Below are 25,774 nucleotides of genomic sequence, written 5' to 3'. Positions count from 1 at the left end.
TTTATTCAAATGGTGGATTATAGATAATACTTCTAGGTTTGTGGCAGAATGACTACTTTCGCCTATTCCTAAAGTTCTGCTCGAATAGCATATAACTTTTTCTTAACTTTTTTACTAGCATCAGTTGTGACCACGAATTGTCCGTTTTCAAAATCAGGCAACGATAATATTGGTTCAGAAGTGAAAAAGTGAAAGAAGTGATAATAAGGTTAAGTGAAAAAGTATTGTGAGTGCATAATTTTGTGAAGTTGGTTTAAATATTTCAAACGCAAAAATTTCAGAAGAATTAAGCGAACTATTAATTGCGCAAAAGTTGGTCGCAAGAAATGTAGAAACAACAAAATCTATCTAACTAGTTCAACGAATAAACTAAAACACTGAACGGTATGCTTTGACAATAAAAAGAACGTGAGAGAATATTTACACAATATACGAATTGCAGTAGAAGTAAAATTCGGAAAGGGTTCAGGAGAATTGAATGAAAAAATCAAACTACACCTCTTTTTGCAAGAGCTTCCCCCAAATTTATATAGAATGATAATATCCAAAAATATTCAAACGTTGGATCTCGCAGTTCGGGGGGTGGGACGAATGATCAAAATTGATACAAATGTGGCAAATCACAGTAAAACAAAAATAAATAGCCTAGGCGAATCGACCGCAAGGCTAGCCTCCCTTGAAGGTCAGACTTCTCCAAATTTCTTTTCAAGAGATAATTTCCCAGTGCCACAAGTAAATAGAATGCAAGAACCCACTAGGCAGAAAACAGCACGTTTTCAGCCCACTAAACCAATCAATTATGGAAACAGTTCCACAATTGTAAGATGTTATAAGTATAATCGACCTGGGCATATCGCGAAAGAGTGCCGCTTTAGGATTAGAGACATAACGGCACCTGAGAATGATGTCGGTAATACGAAAAATTATGGTAACCATTTGTTTGGGTGAAAATTTTTTGGCGCCAGTGGTGCACAAGGCTATAGCTAGGGAATATTGCGCCAATCATTACTTCACAAAGAGTAACAGCAGAATTTGCCCAGTCCTCCCCCCACTAGGCACATTAACTATCGATACGAAAACCCAAATACTCGCCAAAGCTGGTATAGGGCAAGAATGGTATATAGAAATCCCAAAAATTTGCCGATGGGAAACGCAAATTTTTCAAGCTGACCGAAATATATAATAAATCCGCCGGGAAACGTGTCAGGCCCCTCAGAAGAATAAATTGGACCCAGAAGTGGCCTAGAATATTTTATAGGTCCAACCCAATAGTAGTACCGTCCTTTAGTGACAGTAATAATAAGTTAACTATATTTAATGATTTTTTTGTGGCAAATATTCACATTAAGGCTCTAATTGACTCTGGTGCAACAGTTAATATCAAAATCTCATGCGTATTTAATAAGTTGCCTTTGCATATTAGGCGTTGGAAGAATTTTAATAATCCAAATTTAACTAGTTTAACAGGGCATAAATTGGATGCAAGAGGTTCAATTCGCCTAGACGTGAAGAGGGATAATAGAATTTTTCCGACAAACTTTATAATATGTAACAATTTTCCTTATGAATCCATCATAGGCGCTAATTTCTTAAGGTCGATTAAGGTATTACTAGACGTAGCGAACGAAAGGCTCGTATTCCCGGCAAATACCCTTTCCCCTACTTTAAGTAATTGTAAAAGAGGTTGTGAAGAGGGTGTAACAGTAAATTCTGGCGGTATAATTTCACAATCTTTTGAACCTCATATCTTGCTACAAAGAGGAAGTGGCAGAACCAGACATTCACTTTCTTATTCTGAGAGATATTGGACAAGTGAATTAAATTTAAATTACGAAATGGATGAATATATAAAAATTAAAAAAGGAGATATGCGACAGTATAGGTCAAACGAAATCAAGGAAATAGTGGAAATATGGAAAGAAGTAGTGAACCCCAATTCGGTTGAGGCGCAGCCAATGTTATTGGCGGATAGTGCCAGTCTAAATATAATAGACAACGAAAATAAAGAATAATATTATGGATTCGCGATACGAAAAACAAAAATCCCTCCAAAAACGATGCAAAGAGTACAAATATCACAGATGATTGAACCAGTGGATAGCAAATCCGAAATATGGCTTGCGATCCCGTCGAACGAAATTCCTGAAAATCTGTTATGCGAAGAACAGATTATATCGTACGACAAAGGAGAAGGTTTTATTTGGATAACTAATAACCATGAGAATGATAAAATTACGATAAAAAAGGGAACATATCTAGTTCAAATCCAACTTATATCAGAGAATGATTTAAATAGATGGGAAAATTCCAAAAGAAACCAAGTTAACGGCATTAAAACTTCAAATAACAAATACCCTCTAACTAAATCACAGATTTTAAACAAATTAAATATGGATCATATTACGGACTTAGAACTTAAGAAAAAATTATGCAAATTACTATGTAATTTCAAAGTTGTGTTTTCCGCATCTGAAGATGACATCGGACTGATACCGTTTTATGAACATTCAATTCTAACGACCGGTAATCCTTACGCGAAACAGCCATATCGTGTACCGTATAAGCACAAAGAGTGGTTAAAAAATAAAAGTCATGAATTAGAAAAAAATGAGATTAAACGCCAAAGTATAAGTCCGTATTCAGCACCAGTGATCTTGGTCCCAAAAAAATGGTGACCTAAGACTCGTAGTAGATTATGCGCCCTTAACAAACAAGTAGTTAGTGATAAATTTCCTTTACCAAGAATAGACGAAATCCTTGACTCTATCTCAAGCAAAAACAAAAGTTTTACTTCTTTAGATCTTACCCATGGCTACCACCAAGTGAAAATAGCCGAAAAAGATGTCTATAAAACTGCATTTTCTAAAACTGAATGCTGTTCCTATGAATACTTAAGAGTACCTTTTGGACTTAAGAAAAGTTCAAGCCCGCTAAGTAGACCCTTATTGCATCTATTAAAAACCAACAAAGAGAAAAATCTAAAAAAAAACAAACACACGAGACTGTGAATTTGAATTATGGTGAATTTTACGCTACAAGACAATATTAAACAAATACACTAATATTATTACACATATATTTATTTTAACAAAACGACATTATTATCGTGTTGGTTTCAAATATATAGAATTTCCATTGGGAAACCTAAAACATAGGAATTTCTTCTAAGTTGTTATAGAATAACGACGATATAAGAGATTAATTCCTTCAACTTTAAGTAAGTCCTCTTATTATGCTCCTTAGTATAAACACACTTTATTTTAATTTCCTTCAACACTTATTTAATTCTACATTATATTTAAAATAACCATTTAAACAGAAATTACTTTGTATCTTTATGTTTCAGGTCTCAGTTTACAGCATATTTCATTGCTTCACTTTTCACGCACGTCCGTGCTGTTTAAGAAACGCGCGTTGCAGCGTCGTAACCGCACGGTTTTACGTAAACGACACTTACAATGAGGGAACTATACACAGAAAGGACGAGTGGAGACCTCTCTACCCACTCGTTCTCTAATGTCTCCCCTTTTTCTTGGCTTAGACGTTTTCATGGGGCTCCGGGTTTAACTTCTTCATTTCAGTCGTTTCCACATGTTCTTCCTTCGGGTTTTGCCTTCGCAGTCTTAAAATTCTTCCATAGATATCTGTATTTAGTTATAATATTGCCGTATCTCTCGGTAATACGTTACGTGTTTCTAACAACGCTAACATAGTATTAAGTCGATGAACTTCCCACCATGGCACATTTGTACTGAGGAACTTTAATTCAAACACTATGTTATTTTCATTATTCTTATCTGTGCTTAAATGCATCAAATAAACCAACAAATCATTCGGAAGATCTAGGCCTCTTAACGCATTCAATATATCTTTCTTTCGCATATTTTCACGAATTACTTTGTGACGCCGTTCAGCTCAGGAAAGTGGATTATTTATGACTTTTACGACTCTAAAAATTAATTGTATGTGCGACGCATTACAACATTTTTGTTCGCGTACAATAATATAAAAACCGGGGAACGCTTTGGATCCGAAATTTTCATCTTCTTCAAAAAGTTTAGTGCGATTTTCTTTGTTTCATTATAATCTCGTGTGGTATCTTCTAGTTTGTTAGATTCTATTTCAGGGTTTATACCATCAAAATTCCAGCAGTTTTTATACAACATTTTAAGGAAATTTCCCCCGTTTAGTAGGTTATACCCTCGATCTATTAATAGTGTTAAGAATCTAAGAGGTAAAAAGTGATTATCACCATTACTACAATTTGGCCCCTTTTGGTATCGATTATTGCTTTTCAGATAGGCCTTGGTTCCGTCGTCATGATCTGAAATGATCAGTTTATAACTACGTATATTTATGCTAATAGTTTTTTTGTTTCTAGTAATATTATTTTTTGTAAAACTATTTGCCATGTGCCTTCGGCACGATAATTTATTTTTGATATACTACACATGTACGGAAACACATGGAAAAAAAGTTTCTTTAGTATTTTCATAGCTATACGATTTTGTTCCTAGACAAAGAGTTTTAAATTATTATTCCTTTATGATGCCAAGCTATTAAAATTTCGTAATTCTGTATTGGCTAAGCGTATTTCCTTCTCTCAGGTTTTTTAACCGTTCTACCTGACTGCGTGTTACTTTTTCCTCTGTTTATTACGGTTTTTTCCTTTTAGGTTTTTTTTTAGTGATATAAGATCGAATTTCTTGTATTGTTTTTTCGAAAATTCTTGACCTTTTAATTTTGTTGCTTTTGCATGCGTGGCGCTGAGGTCAGTTTTGATTTGCCTATTTCTTTAAATACCATATGATCTGATTCGTCGTCAGACTCTTCAAAACTGGTTTTCGATAATTCCGCATTAGACCTTTTAGAAGTGGCACTTCGCGTTTTTAGGTATCACCTGCCCTTCCTTCGTAAATTTCTACTCCTTTGGAAGTAGAGGGTTTATTTTCCCAATCCTCGTTTTGAGGTCTTAATTCGGGAGACTTGAAAGACTCTTGAGAACTTTGATAGGAAGCAAAAGTTATTGCCGGGTTCCTCCATTGTTTAAATGCCATATCTTCAGGAAGATGGGGCATTTTTTGCACTACTGTTTCCCTCCACGAAGACCATCCTTTAGGCTTGGCCTTAGGTACGATTATGTCTTGATATTGTTCTTCCTGGGCATCCTTGGGGGTTGCCTTGTCTTTATGGGGACATTTATTAAATCCATACCTTCTCGCAAATTTGTTTTAATTAAATCTTTAGGAGGAGTTTTCTTTACACTAGTACCCGGAGTTTCTACGGCTATGTTCAATTCCTCCTCTAGCGACAGGGGTCTCTCTATTGGGGTTGCTGGGGAAACTATATCGTCTGGAAATCCTTTGGGGGGACAAGGGGTCGAAATTCTATCAGGAAAAAAATTAGTTTTTGGAGATATTGTATAATCTAATTCTTCTGCGCTTTCTGACGATGAACTTTTTGGACTTTTTGGCGGTTTTATTCTCGCTTGCGCTATGGATTTCCTTTGGGGAATAACTAGGTTTTTCATGGCTAAAAGTTCTTCGAAGCTTTCCTCGTCACTATCGTTTTCAAAATAATCTTGTTTGAAATTAAACTGTTTTAACTCGGCTAACCTTGACTTGGGGGGTTCGTCTTCCGCGCCTGACGAATTGGTAGATGAGGGAAGCAATACCCATCTTTCCGAGAATTTGACTCCTTTTATTCGGCTAACATGTGCTTTGTAAGTTCTTTCATTGTCAGGGTTCTCCATTTTAAAAGTAAAATCGTTATCGTACTTTTTGACTATTCTGTACGGTCCAGAATATTTATTGGAAAGTTTCTTGCCTTCCGCCTTTGCCTCATTTTTTTAGGTAGACGCAATCTCCTATCTTAAAATCTATATTCCCTTTGACTTTGGGTAGGTTTCTTAGCTCTTGACTTATTTTACATTTTTCCAACTCTTGCCTAACTATTTTATAAGTTTTTCTCATCCTATTTATGAACTCTTGTTTGTAATCCTCCGTGTTATTATAATATTGTCGGGATTCAACAATGTCATGATACGGTATTCTGAAGTCGCGATCAAATAATAAATAAAAAGGACTTTCTTTAGTTGTCTCTGAATAAGCAGTATTTATTACATTGGTCAAATAATGTAGGAATTGATCCCAGCCATTACTGTTGTGTTTTGTATAAATGCTTAAAACATTTGAAAATATTTTATGTATATTTTCGATTTTACCATTAGATTATGGATGATAAGGAGATAGTAAAAATAACCTGTTTCTTTTCTAAGAGTTTTTAATTTATCGGGTAAAACCTCATCATTCACAAAATAATTAATAAGTGCTAAAAATATTTAATCCTTTTTTTATTTCTTTTTATATTTTCTCAGGACAGGGGACAATGGTTATTCTTATTTTCTTTTACTCTATCTTTAACTTTGTTTTTCTTATATTCATGTTTACTCCTAGTATTGATAGCATTGATTTCGTTTTGTTCGGCTTCGGACGGCATATTTTCTGGGAATCTACTTAAAAAATCACAAGCTGCATTTTGTTTGCCTTTTAAATATTCAAATTCGTAATCTAGGTCTGTGATTTTCATAGTCCATCTAGCTAGAATTCCTGTGGATTTTTTAAAAGTGCGCAACTATTGCAAGCTTTTATGGTCTGAGCGTAGTATAAATTTTCTGCCAATTAACTAATGTCTAAATTTATCCATATAGTGGATTATAGATAATAATTCTAGGTTTGTGGCAGAATGACTACTTTCGCCTTTTGCTAAAGTTCTGCTCAAATAGCATACAACTTTTTCTATTACTTTTTGTTTAGGCGGTCCTTGTAAAGGATCAGGGTTTTTTATGGGAATTTTTTGGGAAAGAATAGTACCAATGCCTTTTGAACTAGCATCAGTTGTGACCACGAATTGTCCGTTTTCAAAATCAGGCAACGATAATATTGGTTCAGAAGTGAGTGCTTTTTTGAGACGGTCCAGGGACGTTTGAGCTTCCTGGGACCAGGTAACATTTTGGGAGTTCCCTTTAGTCAATTCAGTTAGGGGTTTCGCAATTTGGGTGTAGTTGCGCACGAGTTTTCTAAAGTAAACAATAAGACCTAGAATTCCTCTTGATTCTTTCATAGTTCTAGGGGGTTTGTGGTTTTCAACACATTTATTTTTGTCTGGGTCTGGGGATATCTTCAATTGTGTCACCACTACTCCTAAAAATTTAATTTTACTTTGAAATAAATTTACTTTTTTAGGCCGGCATTTTAAATTGCCCTCTCTGAATTTTTTCGAACACTAGCTAGTGTTGCTAAGTGTTGTTCAGCGTTTTCTCCTACACATATGTAGCAGTGTTGAATGCTTTGGGTACTCCAATGAAATCTAAACTCTCACTATCATGACAACAAACGCATATTTTTCCAATAATTTTACCACTAGTGCTTGTTTCGTAGTTCAAATATTGTTTTTGTTAACATTCAACATAACGATGACTTTATCATTTGTACACACTTTCTTTGAATAATTCATCTTCCCCTTTTTTAAATGTGATGCAAGTGTTTATCCTTCCAATGTACGAAAAATACTGATTTAATACATACAATAAACTAGGTAGTATCGTAACCAGCCATAGAATACCACTGGTGTAGCCGCGTTGTGTCTATGAGTACCCATTGAGCACCATTAGTACAAACCAAAGCATATTTAATTTCATTTTAAGACATTTAAAAAAAATTTGAAAAATGTCCTGGTTGTAGTAACAAGGCCTCCACTTTGGCGTTCCACTATCATTAAAAACCAACTGTCAAGGCCATAGCCCTTTATTTACGAATGATCTTTGTAATAGTCCATTCCATGAGCCTTTGGTCTTGGACCAAGAGTAGCAACATAGCAATCAATATCAGGACAAACCAATACCAGCTTTTTTTTGTTTAATATGATTTAAGTGTCCATCCTTCCAATGTACAAAAATACTGTTTGAAAATATGTAATAAACTATATCTTGAATAATTATTCGATTTTATTTCTGCTCATCTTTGATTTAATGTAGCAGCTCTTTACTTTTAGTTGAAAAACATCCTTTGTGGAAAAAAGCCTTCTTATATTTAATTTGTATTGCTATATGTACTACTTTATTAAACATTGAAAGTATGTATTCCCTCACTTATTAAAAAAAACTGTGTGCATACTTAAGTTTAACTTTGGAAAAGAAGCATTATTTTATCATACTGTTTGCAGTCCTTAGCTGTTACAGATATCACTTATATTTAATTTGCATGGTTATATGTACTACCTTATTCAACACTGAAAGTGTGTATCCCCTCACTTATTAAAAAAAAAATTAATGTAGCAGCTCTTTACTTTTAGTTTAAAACATCGTTTGTGGAAAAAAGCCTTCTTATATTTAATTTTTATTGCTATATGTACTACTTTATTCAACACTGAAAGTATGTATTCCCTCACTTATTAAAAAAAACTATGTGCATACTTAAGTTTAACCTTGGAAACGAAGAATTATTCTATCATACTATTTGCAGTCCTTAGCTATTACGAGATATCACTTATATTTAATTTGCATGGTTATATGTACTACCTTATTCAACACTGAAAGTGTTTATCCCCTCACTTATTAAAAAAAAATACACATCATTAAGTTTAGCCTTGAAAAAAAGCATTAATCTATCATTCCCCAATTGGTTTTACTCAGATCAACCCTTAAATCCTAAAAGAGTCATCACCCTAATAGGGAGCCCAGTACTCCAACCCCCTTTGATCCGCAAAAATAATAAAAATATGAAAAATAAGGCTGAAAATGAGCAAAATTTAAACTCTGTGTTTTGAAACTCTCAAAACATTGGTCCCCTAAGCCCTAGAAAATATTATAAATATGAAAAAAAAATATTAAAATATGGTACATAATTGTTTAAAATCGACAAGTGTTAGGATAACCTTAGTCAAAAATTTCCCGCTAGATGAGTCTGAAAACGGTGTCGCAGTGCTATTACGCTCTAATTTTTGAATTTTGTAAGCCTTGGATCTATTAAACCCAGGTAAAATAATGAAAAATGAGTAAAAATATTGAAATATGGAAAATAATCTCTTAAAACTCTCAAAATATTGGTCCCCTAAGCCCTAGAAAATATTAAAAATATAAAATAAATTTTAAAATATGGTATATAATTGTTTAAAATCGACAAGTGCTAGGATAACCTTAGTAAAAATTTTCCCCTAGATATGTGTGAAAACGGTGTTGCAGTGCTATTACGCTCTCGTGTTTGAATTTTGCAAACCTTGGATCTATTAAGCCCGGTGAAAATAAAGAAAAATACTAAGATAATGTCTTAAAAAATCTCAAAACATTGGTCCCCTAAGCCTTAGAAAATATTGAAAATATTAAACAAATGTTAAAATATGGTAAATAATTGTTTAAAATCGACATGTGGTAGGATAACCTTAGTCAAGATTACCCCCCTCCTAGATGTGTGTAAAAACCGTATTGCAGTGCTATTACGCTCTCGAGTTTGAATCTTATAAGCCTTGGATCAATTAAACCCGGTGAAAATAACGAAAAATGTGTAAATAATGTCTTAAAACTCTCAAAGCATTGGTCCTCTAAGCCCTAGAAAATATTAAAAATATGAAATAAATTAAAATATGGTAAATAATTGTTTATAATCGACAAGCGCTAGGATAACCTTAGTCAAAATTGCCCCCTAGATGTGTGTGAAAACGGTGTCGCAGTGCTATTACGCTCTCATGTTTGAATTTTGTAAACCTTGGAAAATAATGAAAACTGCGTAAAAATACTAAAATATGGAAAATAATGTCTTAAAACTCCCAAAGCATTAGTCCCCTAAGCCTTTAAAAAATATTAAAAATATGAAACAAATGTTTAAATATGGTAAATAATTGTTTAAAATCACTAAGTGCTAGGAAAAATTTAGTCAAAATTACCCCCTAGATATGTGTTAAGATGGTGTCGCAATGCTATCACGCTCTCGTGTTTGAATTCTGTAAGCCTTGGATCTATTAAACCCCGAGAAAATAATGAATTTTTTTTATATACTAAAATACGGAAAATAATGTCTTAAAACTCTTAAAATATTGTCCCCGAAGCCCTAGAAAATATTAAAATATGACACAAATATTAAAATATGGTAAATAATTGTTTAAAATCGACAAGTGCTAGGATAGCCTTAGTCAAAATTTCCCCCTAGATGTATGTATCTCAAAATATTGGTCCCCTAAGCCCTAGAAAATATTAAAAATATGAAACAAATATTAAAATATGGCAAACAATTATTTAAAATCGACAAGTGCTAGGATAACCTGAGTCAAAATTGCCCTCTAGATATGTGTCAAAACGGTGTCGCAGTGCTATTACGCTCTCTTGTTTGAATTTTGTAAGCCTTGGATATATTAAACACGGTGAAAATAATGAAAAATGTGTAAAAATATTCAAATACGGAAAAAAATGTCTTAAAACTCCCAAAGCATTAGTCCCCTAAGCCTTTAAAAAATATTAAAAATATGAAACAAATGTTTAAATATGGTAAATAATTGTTTAAAATCGGCAAGTGCTAGGAAAAATTTAGTCAAAATTACCCCCTAGATATGTGTGAAGACGGTGTCGCAGTGCTATCACGCTCTCGTGTTTGAATTCTGTAAGCCTTGGATCTATTAAACCCCGAGAAAATAATGATTTTTTTTTTATATACTAAAATACGGAAAATAATGTCTTAAAACTCTCAAAATATATGTCCCCTAAGCCCTAGAAAATATTAAAATATGAAAAAATGTTAAAATATGGTAAATAATTATTCAAAATCGACTAGTGCTAGGATAACCTTAGTCAAAATTGCCCCCTAGATGTTTGTATTTCAAAACATTGGTCCCCTAAGCCCTAAAAAATATTACAAATATGAAACAAATGTTAAAATATGGCAAACAATTATTTAAAATCGACAAGTGCTAAGATAACCTTAGTCAATATTGCCCCATAGATGTGTGTTAAAACGGTGTCTAATCATTTCGTATCTAGTCTGGCTGCATGCAAAACGCCTTACCAACGTTTTAAAGTGACTCGAAGAATCAGCTTTGTCCAGCGTATGTCTCTAACAATGTTATTTTGAAAAGTGAATAAGATCGTATTATGCTTGGAATTGTATAGAAGAAATTTTTCTTAAAAATGAAACATGAAAAATAGTGGGGAAAAAATTGGATGTATGTACTTCAAATACTTTCCCGGGAGATATTGTAATCTATAGACACATCTTCGAAAAATAAATTTTCACATCACAACCCCTTTTTATATAGCTAAAAGTAGGTCAAGTGGAATTTTCACTAATAATTTGGGTAATTTGTCTGTTTAGGTTATGGGAAACTTTTAAAATGAAAACATTTTAAATTACCATATTTGATATTGTTACGTAAGAAAGTGTCAAAATCGAATTTTTAATTCGTTTGACTCCAAAAAGATTGGGTCTGAAGACATTTTTTATAACTTTTTTCTTACATTTATATCTCTTAATGGAGCTACTATTCCCTCATATATAGCTTAATTGATATGCAAATAATATTTCAAGCCTTTCTCACCTTTAAATAAATACTGACCATACTCCTCGTTTAGTACTTGTATATTATACAGACCACACTTATACATTTAAAATCCTCGCGTTAAATATATTTGGAATAAATATATTATTTGTAATATCGATGATATTTATTCCATAGTTAATAAAACAATTAATATTTCAAGCCTTCCTCCCTTTTAAATAATTATTCCATTTCTATGTGCACGTAAGAATCTCATGTCAAAATTCCTTGCAAGAAATAATCTGTAATTTGTCACTTGAATTCTGACGCTCTCTCTAAAGTAGCTCAAAATTCCTTTCTCCTTGCTTAGTCTTCCGTTATCGTCATAAGGCTATTTGTAGAGCTAGGTTCAGAATATAGATGTATTGTTCTGGGTCAACTCCATTTGTCTTCCATATATGGGTGTATCTTTAGAAATCATTACGCCTTCACAACTGATAAGTATAGATTGGTGATTTAAATTCTCAGGGTTTCAAGCTGTGGTAGATTTCTAATTATTTTTTTTTAATCCTGAAATTTTCAGATATTTAATTTTAACGTTAAAATCTTGATATGTTTGTTCAGTGCAAAATTAAAATTTGAATTCGGCTCAGGTTTAGCGTTAAGTAAGAGAATTGTCCTGTAAAAATTGTTATTTATAAACAACCAATCGTGGAAATATGTTTAGATGGCATGTATCAAGAGAAGTATAAAAATCCTTAGCTGTATATATAGCAGTTTCTACAATTTTATGGACAAATATATGTAACCCCTATGCAAAACATAACTTTCAATACTAGTTGGTATTGAAAATGTAAGAAATTCTGAAGTAGTATTGTAATTGCATTCCGTTTCTGTGGTAAACTCAAGTGGTGTGAATTTCCAATTTTTTAACATTTTATTAGTAAATGTTTGAAAAAAATCAATGCCATTCCACTGATTCAAACTGAGAATTCAGAGATCCATCTATTCCGGTTAGATAAAAAAAACAAAAAAATACATTATTATTTTCCTTCTCTTATAAACAATTTTTTGAAAGTCTATTTTTCTTTAAAGATTACTCCGACCTTTGAAGGAGTATTTTGATTCATATACTTAGTTTTAAATGTATACGAACCTTTATTAAAGTTCTGATATTTTTAAAGATTTTGGCCTTCATATTAATGTTTTAGGATGAAGACAGGAGGAGGTGTTAAGTCGTATAATGCAGAGCTTTAATTAGATAAAAATTGGCAGTAAAGTGGCCACCATTTGCTCACCGAACCCAAAACGTAAGTAGTTGGGCAATAATTGATTCTACGACAACCCTCCCAGGATTTCTACGGCAGCCTTCTGACGTCACGGTAGCCATAGGAAAAATAGCACTGAATTTACATGGCAGCCCTCTGACGTCACGCGACACACCCGTTTCTAGCTCGAAAGAGTTAAATGTCCTTGGCAAGAGTTCAAGGACACCCCTTTTTCCCTGTTTCTAGGCAAAATCATGTCTAGACACACCCCCAGGTGGGTGAACTCCAATGCCTTGTTACTGGGCAAAATCATGTCTAGAAACACACATGACCCCCCGCCCCCCAGTTGGTTGAAACTATTGCTCGAGGATCAGTTTTTTTCTGGAAGTGGGACGGTCAACATGGGTGCTTATACATTATTGAATATTAAAAGTGTTGATGAAACGGGGCCTAGAGCGCCTAAGTTTAAGGTAGAAATTACAAGGGGTTCCCGGCTAAACTTAGAATGGGAAAAGATGTATAATGAATATGTTATGACATTAAGCAAATTCAAGTCGGAAGAACAATTTTGTTTCAAGGTTAAGGTGAATATAGCGCATATAAAAAAACAACAAGATGGATTAAATTCGCTGGCGAAATATAAGGAAGAGAAAAATTTATAGAAAACAGTCTGTGTTTGGTACTGAGAGTGTTAAAATGGATAGATTTGAAAAATAAAACATTATCCGCAATCTAGTAAAATTATAAAAGTGGTTAGTTTTGGATGATGAATTTCTGAAATTATTTCTTCAAAGAAACATATTATCTGGAGAAAGGCTTAACAATAAAATGGGAACCGATTCCCCTTCTTTGGACTATTGTATGAAACTTTGACGTTGGAATTACCAGGCTTTTACTCAATTTATAGGTATTTTAATCGAGACAAAACAAAATGATATTGTGGTTTTGCTCTTAACCACTACATAGATGGCCATTTTGTAAAGCTCCTAGGAGACATTGTTTGAGAGTCAGTTTGTTTGTAGAAGTGGACCAGTCAACATCAAAAAAATATTTTACACATGCCAATTTTGCTTGTAAACTTTGAGCAGCTGGTCATCCTGTGAGAATTGTACTTTTGCTGATGAGTATAATGCAAAGTGTAAATTATGCAATCCGTGTAAGTTGTATAGAGGATATGCTTTGCAAATTAAAGACTGTAATTCTTGTCTTGAAGAGATTTGAAACCCTCATAATGGATGATTCTTATACTCCAATTTTCACTATGTTTAATGTGATCAATGGAAAAATACTGACCCCGGCATTATCGCGAAAAATCCTAAACGTGAGTTCAGTTTATTTTTAAGAGACTTGTATCGTCGTGGCTTTAAATTATTTTGGGAAGAAGAGCCTGGTCTACGCTTCAATTGCTGGAATAATAATGACTGGCTATTATGATTATAATCCTACAGACTTTTATTTGGCTGTTAAAGAAAGTGATTCTTCATACGAGAATTGTGTATGTGACATTGCTTCAAATAAGCAAATTGAAACACGTCAGTTTGATCATATGAATCAAATTAGTATTATTGACATTACAAAGAGATTTGATAAATGTGAATTTACCCTATATTGTAGAAAATGTGACCCTGAATTTGCACGTCAAGACAAATACAAGTTGAATCCTGACGAGCTACCAGTGCTTATCGTTTCCGATGATTACCTATACGTAGAAATAGAAATCCAAAGGACACAATGTTTTGTACACTATAGTTTATTAATAAACAAATTTATATACATGTTTAACTCATTTCACTTTTAGGGCACCGAAATTTATATTATAGAGGTAAAAAAAAGTATTTACTACTAAAAAGTCTTTCAATCGAGGATTGTCACCATAAATCTTGATAAATTCCATGTAAGTATTTCCACGACTTCGAAAAACAAAATATAATAGGGCATGAAAACCACAGCTTTTCGTTCATAAATCTTGTACCCGCTTCCGATTTTTAATAATAGATCTTCAAATCTGCTCAAGAAAATTTTTAATATGAGGTGTGTAAAATGTATACGGCAGGCCAAGCGGATCAAAAAATTCTACATTGCTTCTTGTTTTAAAGATGCATAACCAATGCCCCGTCTTTACACTCGATGGTCTGCTATCAAAAATCATAAGGGTATTGTCAACAAGTTAAATATGCTCCAAGGCATCTGAAGGTATGCAATAGGATTTATATTTGGACATATAGAGGTCCATGTTAAATACTTCGATAATTTGTTCCGTGTTCATGGCGCTAAGTCTAATAAAACACTGCCGTCAGGAGTAATTTCCCAACAGGTTTCAAATTGATTTAGCGAGATTAATGCAATGCTTTCCACCAACGGTTTAGCAAAGGTACAGTCTATCCGTACATTTACTGTCCGGGCAATACTCATATCTTGAGTACCAGACAAATCTAATACAATTATACCATGTGTTTTCGCAAAAATTTCTTCATTTACACCATTTTCGAACAATTGAGAATCTCGAAAGAGTCCTGTAGGATTTATCAAAGGATAAATTGCAGAGAGAGATTCCATTTACTTTACATACAAGCGAGGAAAGTCCAAATAATTCAAATTTATACGGGGAATCTGTCCATGATCCAACAGTGCTAGAACTTTTTACAAAAGCCAATGCCAATTTTGAAGGAATTTCGACATTTATAAATGACGAATCGGTATAGTTACGCGTACCTGTAGGAATATGACGCTGATTCGTGATTGTATGAGGAACAAGCTCTTAATTTTTCAATTTCCAAAACCACAGAACTCATAACTTGTTGTTTTCGTACATGAAGTATTGCCGACATGAGAGAAACTGTTACATCGGGTGCAGCGTCGAGTACTTTTCGTATAATATAATTGGACGGTGCAAGTTGTAGTTTTATATCAATCTTTTACATTAGGAGGCAACCATTGAGGTATATTAAATATCACATGATTTAGTTTCCCAACTAAATATAAATCTTTAGTTGTCACCTCTTTAAGAATATTGGTAGTATCAGTATTTGTTTTATATTCATATCCAATAGTAATACCCCTCAACTGCTTATCGTACATCGGCGTCATAAACATGAATTGTGTGTAACTTGCATAATTTGAAAGATTATTGCTCGTGCTCACCAAAGTTCCATTTATATAGACGCTTATTTGTCGAAATATATTATGAAATGCACAATTTTCTTAGGATAACCCCTCGGCGGCACCTGGTTTTTCATTGTTCGATTTTTTAACAATGACATTTAAATATATAAATTTCAAATTCAAATCGATAAAGTAGTCTTCATTAGAATAAATTTGGGAAAGATCTTAGGAAAAGAAATCCTTTTTAGATTTTTTTTTAATTTCTTTGATGCTCTACACTTCCCGGCTGACCTGAGACTGATGAGCGATGAGGCCTTTCTCCTCATTTTTAAAAATTTCTCCGTTGTTTCAATCACTCGCCGAAGGATTGTACGCTCGAGCTGAGATTTTTCGAAACACTTTCTTGAATATCTTTCCCAGCGTCCATGTAATGTAGAGGAAGCAAAATCCCCTGTACCCGGTGCAATATATTTTCTAGACAAGGGTAGTGCAGAGCAAAAAAGCTTAGAAAACAAACTGCCGAGACCGTACCCGAACATTGACGAATGACCCCTATTATTGTCAATTCCATGTCCCAACTGGCGTGGGCCAAGACTATCAACATAGCAATCAATATCAGGACCTACAAATTTAGTTTTATTAGCCATTTTACTGAGTGAATAGAAAATTACATGTAGTTACAGCCAAACCTTTTTTTATTGCTAAAGGATCACCTAATTCACTTCTTAATGTTAACTGACAGAGTTCCAAATACGAAGTGTTGACTGGAATGTATTTAAGGTGCTTTATATTGTAGTTGTGAATATTGTTGAATAGTGTTGAATATATAGTGTTGAATATAGTGTTGAATAGTGATGAATGAAACTATTCATGCCATTAGCGCTTCCTGCTTTTTTTTACCGTTGATTACATTATCTTTAAAACCAAGCACTTCTCTTAGGTTATCATTGAAATAACCTGTTCATTGTCAATGGGCGAACTAATCTAGAGCTTGCCCTCTTCTTTTGAATATTTGAATTGAAAGGCACAATTTTTACGAGCGGAAATTTTTTTGTTGATTGCACGACACCATTTGTTCATACTCCCAAACTCCTTATATAATGTGGCAAAGGGGTATTCAAATTAATTCATATTTTCAATCAGATATTTATCGCTAACAATTGGCCAATCATGAGGTCTAATTTTTATATTGTATGTATGATCCTTTCTAAGGATATCATATGTATTTTTAAGAATACAATCTACAAGAGCCACTTCATACCTTCCCTCAAATTTAATGCAGGGGAAAGTTTTGTCCAAAAATCGCTCGTTTTATTCAAATCTTCACATAGAGGATCAGAAATATTGGACATGAATGGCACAAAAAAACCTTCAGATATTATGAATGTCATCAACGGGTACCTACGAATCAAAATCAGGGTTGTATCCTAGCCATCGAACAAGAAACTTTCGCTTGCCATTGCGTGTACGAGTCTTTAATACCCTTTCAATTTGACACAATCCAGTGTTCTTAACTTTTTGTAATGCATAATCATAAAATCCGCCAAGAATCTCTTCATCTTTCACATCACCAAGCCAATATGTTATAGGTTTAGTGCCTTGGATTTTTGACACTTTAAGAAGTTCAGTAGACCACAAGTAATGTCCCCTTTCAAAAATTTTTGTACGATTGATTCAAACTATATCACCAAAATTAATTTCTTTCTCGCCTTTTCACTAGAATATTGTTTAAGGAAATGTGTATTGCCACTAAAATGAACTTCCCGAGGGTTAGTATTGAACAAGGATCGATGAGGACGCTGGTAGTATATTTGCATGATTTTATCTAAATCATGAATAAATACAGCTGTATTTTTCAATGTAAAATACCTTGAAATTAAAAGTCGAATAGTATGTATTAAACGTTCTGCCAATGCTGCCTTTATAGAACTATGATTATTATAGATTATTGTATTATGTTTCATTAGTACTTTTTAGACATATGGATTAACAAATTCACTTCCACGGTCTATTTGAATTTTTTTATATGAATCTTGTCCAAAGATGGATTCAAGGACTTTAGCAACTTAATTACCTTTCTTTACTGCAATGGAACTGCATATGCATACCGACTAAACATATTTAGTGCGAGTAAAATATACTTTCCTGGTTTTCCAATATTTTCATAACCAAATTTCCAAATTCGATCCATTTTGATCGTAACCGTCCACTACCCTTTTGTTTACTACCGCGTGAATCAATACGTCTTCGCTTTTGTCTAGTTACCGGTGTCAAATCACCACTAGTTGTCCTTTCCAAAAAAGATTTAAAATCATCTTCTAACTTTAATGGACTATGTTCTCTTAGTTTCTTTATAATTTACTTATTACCGATAAGACTTTTAGGAAAATCTGACGACTTTTAAAAATTATATAAATGCTCGTCAAAGGATTCGACTCCTTTATGATTTGCAGTCAGATTCAATAATAAATCAGTTAAATTGTAAGGCTTGCCCTGGGTTGTTACTTTATTCTTTTTCTCATCAATTTGTTCATTTTCAGTGATATAAGTCAAGAGTCTTTTACTTTGTTCAAGATAGGATAGAAGCAGCAAGTCTACAACACTTGTTAATAACTCTTCCTTTTTCGGTGTTTCACTGTTATCAGAAGGTTGATCAATGAAATTGGCTTTAAGCGGTTTTTCACGATAAGGTTTATGTTTGTTGACACGACGAGGGGCATTTTAAAAAAAATTAATTTTTCATTGTCAGCAATTGTTTCATTTTTAAGAAATTTATAAAGATTATCTTCAAAATTTTCTTTAGGTGAAAGAGTAAGTTTAATTGGCGTCAATTATGCTTGTGAACTTTGAGAAGCTGGTCATCCTGGGAGAATTGTACTTTTGCTGATGAGTATAATGCAAACTGTAAATTATGCAATCCATGTCAGCTGCATAAAGAATATGCATTGCAAATGAAAGACTGTAATTCATGTCTCGAAGAGATTTGTGACTCTCATAATGGATGATTCTTATACTCCAATTTTCACTATGTTTAATGTGATCAATGGAAAAGTACTGACCCCGGCATTATCGCGAAAAATCCTAAACGTGAGTTCAGTTTATTTTTAAGAGACATGTATCGAGATTTGATAAATGTGAATTTACCCTATATTGTAGAAAATGTGACCCTGAATTTGCACGTCAAGACAAATACAAGTTGAATCCTGATGAGCTACCAGTGCTTGTAGTTTCCGATGATTACCTATACGTAGAAATAGAAATCCAAATGACACAATGTTTTGTACACTATATTTTATTAATAAACAAATTAATATACATGTTTAAAACATTTCACTTTTAGGGCACCGAAATTTATATTATAGAGGTAAGAAAAAGTATTTACTACTAAAAAGTCTTTCAATCGAGGATTGTCACCATAAATCTTGATAAATTCCATGTAAGTATTTCCACGACTTCGAAAAACAAAATATAATAGGGCATGAAAACCACAGCTTTTCGTTCATAAATCTTGTACCCGCTTCCGATTTTTAACAATAGATCTTCAACTCTGCTCAAGAAAATTTTTAATATGAGGTGTGTAAAATGTATACGGCAAGCCAAGCGGATCAAAAAATTCTATATTGCTTCTTGTTTGAAAGATGCATAGTCAATGCCCCATCTTTACACTCGATGGACTGCTATTAACAATAATAAGGGTATTGTCAACAAGTTAAATATGCTCCAAGGCATCTGAAGGTATGCAATAGGATTCATATTTGGACATGTAGGGGTCCAAGTTAAATACTTCAATAATTTTTTTCGTGTTCATGGCGCTAAGTCTAATAAAACACTGCCGTCAGGAGTAATTTCCCAACAGGTTTCAAATTTAATAAGCGAAATTAATGCAATGCTTTTCACCAACGGTTTAGCAAAGGTAAAATCTATCTGTAAATTTCCTGTCCGGGCAATACTCATATCTTGAGTACCAGAAAAATCTAAGACAATAATGCCATGCGTTTTCGCATGGCATTATTGGCATGGCGTTTTTGACCCCGGCATTATCGCGAAAAATCCTAAACGTGGGTTCAGTTTCTTTTTAAAAGACTGGTATCATTATGGTTTTAAATTGGTTGTGTAAGAGCAGCCAGCTCTATGTACTAATCTCTGGAACAATTAAAGAGTCTTGTTTTTATGACATCACTGCGAAGATACCGGCTACTTTTTTATTATAATCCTACAGACTTTTGTTTTGCTATAACTGAATGTGATCCTTTATATGAGCATTTGTATGTGTCATTGCTTCAAATAAGCAAATTGAAACACGTGAGTTTGATCATATGAATCAAATTAGTATTATTGACTTTACAAAGAGATTTGATAAATATGAAGTTACCCTATATTGTAGAAAATGTGACCCTGAATTTGCACGTCAAGACAAGTGCCAGTTGAATCCTGACGAGCTACCAGTACTTGTAGTTTCCGATGATTACCTATACGTAGAAAAAGAAATCCAAAGGACACAATGTTTTGTACACTATATTTTATTAATAAACAAATTAATATACATGTTTAAAACATTTCACTTTTAGGGCACCAAAATTTATATTATAGAGGTAAGAAAAAGTATTTACTACTAGAAAGTCTTTCAATCGAGGATTGCCGCCATAAATTTCAAAAAATTCCATGTAAATATTTCAACAACGTCGAAAATTAAAATATAATATGGCATGAAAATCGCATATTTTTGTTGATAGATCTTGTACCCACTTCGAATGTTGAATAATAGATTTCCAGCTTTGCTGAAGAAAAGCTTCGATGTGAGCTGTATAGAATGTATACGGCAAGTCAAGAGGATCAAAAAATTTTACATTGCTTCTTCTTTTAAAGATGCATAACCAAAGGAAAAAGCTCTTAATTTTTCAATCGCCAAAACCAAAGAGCTCATAACTTGTTGTTCCGGTAGATGAAGAATTGTGCACGTTAGAAAAAGTGGTTGATCAGGTAAATTATCCATTGCTGTTTGCATAATATATTTGGGCGGCGCGATATATAGTTTAACATTAATCATTTACATTAGGAGGCCACCATTGAGGTATATTAAATATCACATGATTTAGTTTCCCAACTAAATGTAAATCTTTAGTTGTCACCTCCTTAAGAATATTGGTAGTATCTTTACACTCGATTGTCTGCTATCAACAATCATAAGGGTATTGTCAACAAGTTAAATATGCTCCAAGGCATCTGAAGATATGCAATAGGATTCATATTGGGCCATATAGAGGTTCAAGTTAAAGACCTCTATAATTTGTTCCGTGTTCATGGCGCTAAGTCTAATAAAACACTGCCGTCAGGAGTAATTTCCCAACAGGTTTCAAATTTAATAAGCGAAATTAATACAATGCTTTTCACCAACGGTTTAGCAAAGGTAAAGTCTATCTGTACATTTCCTGTCCGGACAATACTCATATCTTGAGTACCAGACAAATCTAAGACAATAATGCCATGCGTTTTTACAAACATTTCTTCATTTATACTATTTTCAGATAATTGAGAATCTCGAGAGGGTCCTGTAGGATTTATCAAAGGATAAATTGCAGAGAGAGATTCCATTTACTTTACATACAAGCGAGGAAAGTCCAAATAATTCAAATTTATACGGGGAACCTTCCATGATCCAACAGTGCTAGAACTTTTTACAAAAACCAATGCCAATTTTGAAGGAATTTCGACATTTATGAATGTCGACTCGGTATAGTTACGCGTACGTATAGGAATTTGACGCTGATTCGTGATTGTATGATGAACAAGCTCTTAATTTTTCAATTGCCAAAACCACAGAACTCATAACTTGTTGTTTTCGTACATGAAGTATTGCCGACATGAGAGAAACTGTTACATCGGGTGCAGTGTCGAGTACTTTTCGTATAATATAATTGGACGGTGCAAGTTGTAGTTTTACATCAACCTTTTACATTAGGAGGCAACCATTGAGGTATATTAAATATCACATGATTTAGTTTCCCAACGAAATATAAATCTTTAGTTGTCACCTCTTTAAGAATATTGGTAGTATCAGTATTTGTTTTATATTCATATCCAATAGTAATACCCCTCAACTGCTTATCGTACCTAGGTGTCATAAACATGAAATGTGTGTAACTAGCATAATTTGAAAGATTATTGCTCGTGCTCACCAAAGTTCCATTTATATAGATTCTTATTTGTCAAAATAAATTATGAAACACAAAATTTTCGTAGGATAACCCCTTGGCGGTACCTGGTTTTTCATTGTTAGATTTTTAACAATGACATTTAAATATATAAATGTTAAATTCAAATCAATAAAGTAGTCTTCATTAGGATAAATTTGAAAATCGACATTTTCAGAGAGCGGTAGTTGCGGCTAAAATTGTTCATAGTTTTCATGTTTTACACTGACATCTACATTTTCAGCATTGAAAAGATTTAGAGATGAGGTGACTGAAGGGTGAGAATCTTTATGTGGTAGATATGCCATCTTAGGAAAAGAAATCCTTTTTAGATTTTTTTTGATTTCTTTGATGCTCTACACTTCCCGGCTGACCTGAGACTGATGAGCGATGAGGTTTTTCTCCTCATTTTTAAAAATTTCTCCGTTGTTTCAATCACTCGCCGAAGGATTGTACGCTCGAGCTGAGATTTTTCGAAATACTTTTTTGAATATCTTTCCCAGCGTCCATGTAATGTAGAGGACGCAAAATCCCCTGCAACTGGTGCAATATATTTTCTAGTCAAGGGTAATGCAGAGCAAAAAAGCTTAGAAAACAAACTGCCGAGACAGTACCAGGAAATTGACGTACGACCCCTATAATTGTCAATTCCATGTCTCAACTGGCGTGGGCCAAGAGTAGCAACATAGCAATCAATATCAGGACATACAAATTGAGTTTTATTAGCCATTTTACTGAGTGGGTCGAAAATTACATGTAGTTACAGCCAAACCTTTTTTTATTACTAAAGAATAGCCCAAATTACTCCGGAACGCCTACTGACATAGTTCTACATCAAAATTGTAGAGACAAATACACTTATGATCAAGTGTATTGTGGAGACGAATGCAGTCCTTACCTGTTGCTTATCCCCGGGAGTGCAAAAGGGGGGCACTTGTTTGACAGGCCCCTGGTCGCTCGATGAAGGCTGCATATAGAAATATACAACTGTCCAAATAGAAGGCGGGTGGATACTCTCCGAAAATGACACTATTCATGCCACTAGCGCTTCCTGCTTTTTTACCGTTGATTACATTATCTTTAAAACCAAGCACTTCTCTTAGGTTATCATTGAGAATAACCTGTTCGTTGTCAATGGGCGAACTAATGTAGAACTTGCACTCTTCTTTTGAATAATTGAATTGAAAGGCACAATTTTTACGAGCGAAAATTTTTTTGTATCTAACAAAAAAGTCAAAACTAAAGATAAAAAAAAATAAGACCTCCTTCAATGCCTGAATGGGCTCTCTGACAGGTAAAAAGAAAAGGTGAAAAACGTCTTTGTTAGAAGGGAAATGGTTAAAAACAATCTTATTTCTGAGGGACAGAGTCTTTTAAAACTATGGAGGGTAGAGATGTATTCTGAAACTTCAATATTCTATCAAAATGGTGAAACATTGTCCTAAAAAAGAGCATTATTATGGAAAGGCACAGATTAAACTAAAAACTATCGTGTAGTTGCTTTTGCAAGTAGTTGGTAATTAGTGGGGAAAATTTAATATTCTAGCGAAAAAGACAGCAAAAACTACATAAATTTAGGTACGAGTGAAGCTAACAGGGGGAGGGGTATACAGATGTATCCCAAAAACTAACGAGTAGGCGCTCAAAGAGTAAAAAAGAACCCTTATTTCAGAGACCTCTAATTTTCTGGAAAAAAGCTTTTATTATGTTAAAAAAGATTAGTGAAGCGGCTAAGAGCGACCTAATTTCTGAGAGACTGCATGTTTTAAATCCAGGCAGTGTAGGGATATACACTGGAGCTTTAATGTAATAGTCAAAAACAGCATTATTAGCTTGAAATGCCGAGATGAAAGCTCTCTAACAGTAAACTAGAAATTAGTGAAAAATATTTTTATTAAGTTGAAAAAATTGTCAAAAATATCTTTTAAAAACTTAGAAAGGCTTTTACTGCGTTAAAAAATCGTAAAAGGACATCCCTAAAAAAGTTGAAAAAAATAGTTAGATATTTCTATAACCAGGTAGAAATTAGAAGTAAAAATGCTTACATCTCCAAATTCTGGCTGCACTTGGGTGCCGGATGGTCCTGGCAAAGCATGATGGGGGACAGCCTCACAATTTTCCTTAGGCGGGGCTGCTCCTGAGACCCTCGGCAAAGCATGATGAGGGACAACCTCATGATCCTGCGTGGGAATGGCTGCAGCATTATGAGCAGTTACCCACTTTCTTTTCAAGTTTTTACCAGGCTGCATAGGGCCCTACGCTGGAATTAGTGGTCTGGTAGGAGCGTGAGCGGCTCCGGGCATTTCAAGATGAATGGTCAATGGCTGCACCGGCATGCCCTGGAAAGGCCTTGTTTCTCCTGATGGGGAGGGGAGCCAAGGGTTGCACGGGCAGTGTCCGTCCGGAAGGAGGAGCATGTATGATTACTGATGCCCTTACTGGGGTTGCCTAATCAACTCTGGCACGTTTGTTGGGAGCAGCAAGGGCAGGAAAATTCTGAAAAGAAGAAATAATATTGGTATAAATTAATAACGCTCTATTTCAGGAGAAAAATTTAGTACCCAGCCTATTACAGAAGAAAAACAGAAGCTATAAATATTTAAACATTGTCTAAAATAGGTCCTCCCCTTTAAAAAAAGCATAAAATAGTTATCAAATAATCTAGATCTCAAAAATATGCAGCCCTCTCCTTTCCGGGAAGGTAAAACTTGGAAACCAAAGTTTCGTTTATTGCCTCCCTCCCATCTTCAAATAAGTCACTACTTTTTTAAAGAAAGCGTATAAAATAGGCTTAGAAATAATACGCGATCGTTTCTTTACACGCAGGAATTTAAAAAATGGAAAATAAATTGAACAATATAGGGAAAAATGCTAGAGAATAATTTGTATGTTGCCTAGTCATTCATATGATTCTATTAATGGGGGGATACATATTGTTTTTACCTTTTATATGCAATAGGCAGTTTAAAAACTAGATTTTTGTCTAAAAAATAGAAAAGTGTTTTTATTACACCCATCCTATCTCCTTACACGCAATTTCAAGGCCTAGAATGCGATTACTACACATTAATTTGGGAGAGTAAGTTCAGCTTAGAATTTTCTAAATCCGACATTTTCCCGTAAGGTTTATTAATTGACGTCAACCTTCTTCCGAGTGTCATTGTTTACCTTACACCCTTTGGAAGGGTTCTGCCTAAATTCACACCCTTGCATTGTTAATTTAGACAAAGCGTGCACGATAGATTTGATGAATGCTAAGGTTTAAACAAGCGTCTTTAGAAAAGAGTGGAAGATTGCAGAAAAACGAAAGTTATTAGCGAAAAGAATAATTTCTTTTTCGAAAGAATTAAATTGTAATGAATGGTGTGAGGGGAAGGAGGGGTTACACAGTAATAAAAAGAGTATATTTTGAAACAAAGCAAAGTGTACAGATTTTTTTGGTGGGGGGGTGTAGAGAGAGAGTCACTTACATGATTGTAGGTATTATCCATGGTTGAAGGTGCTCGTTGCGTCTTCAATAGCTTAAAAGAAACTGATTAGGAAATGTCTTTAACATATCTATATATAGCATATTTTAGTGGGGAAAAGTTCTCTGTGGCTTTTAATAGAAAAGCTTTGCAGGGGGTTTCAGCCACCTGGGAATTTTGTCTAGACATGCTTTGCATAGAAAAATCACAGGGGATTTCTGACACC

This window comes from Artemia sp. Qi Xiang Cuo, chromosome 12 (genome assembly GCF_049724085.1).
Source record: "Artemia sp. Qi Xiang Cuo chromosome 12, ASM4972408v1, whole genome shotgun sequence".
Taxonomy (NCBI): Eukaryota; Metazoa; Arthropoda; class Branchiopoda; order Anostraca; family Artemiidae; genus Artemia; species Artemia sp. Qi Xiang Cuo.
This window is presented reverse-complemented; position numbering follows the sequence as displayed.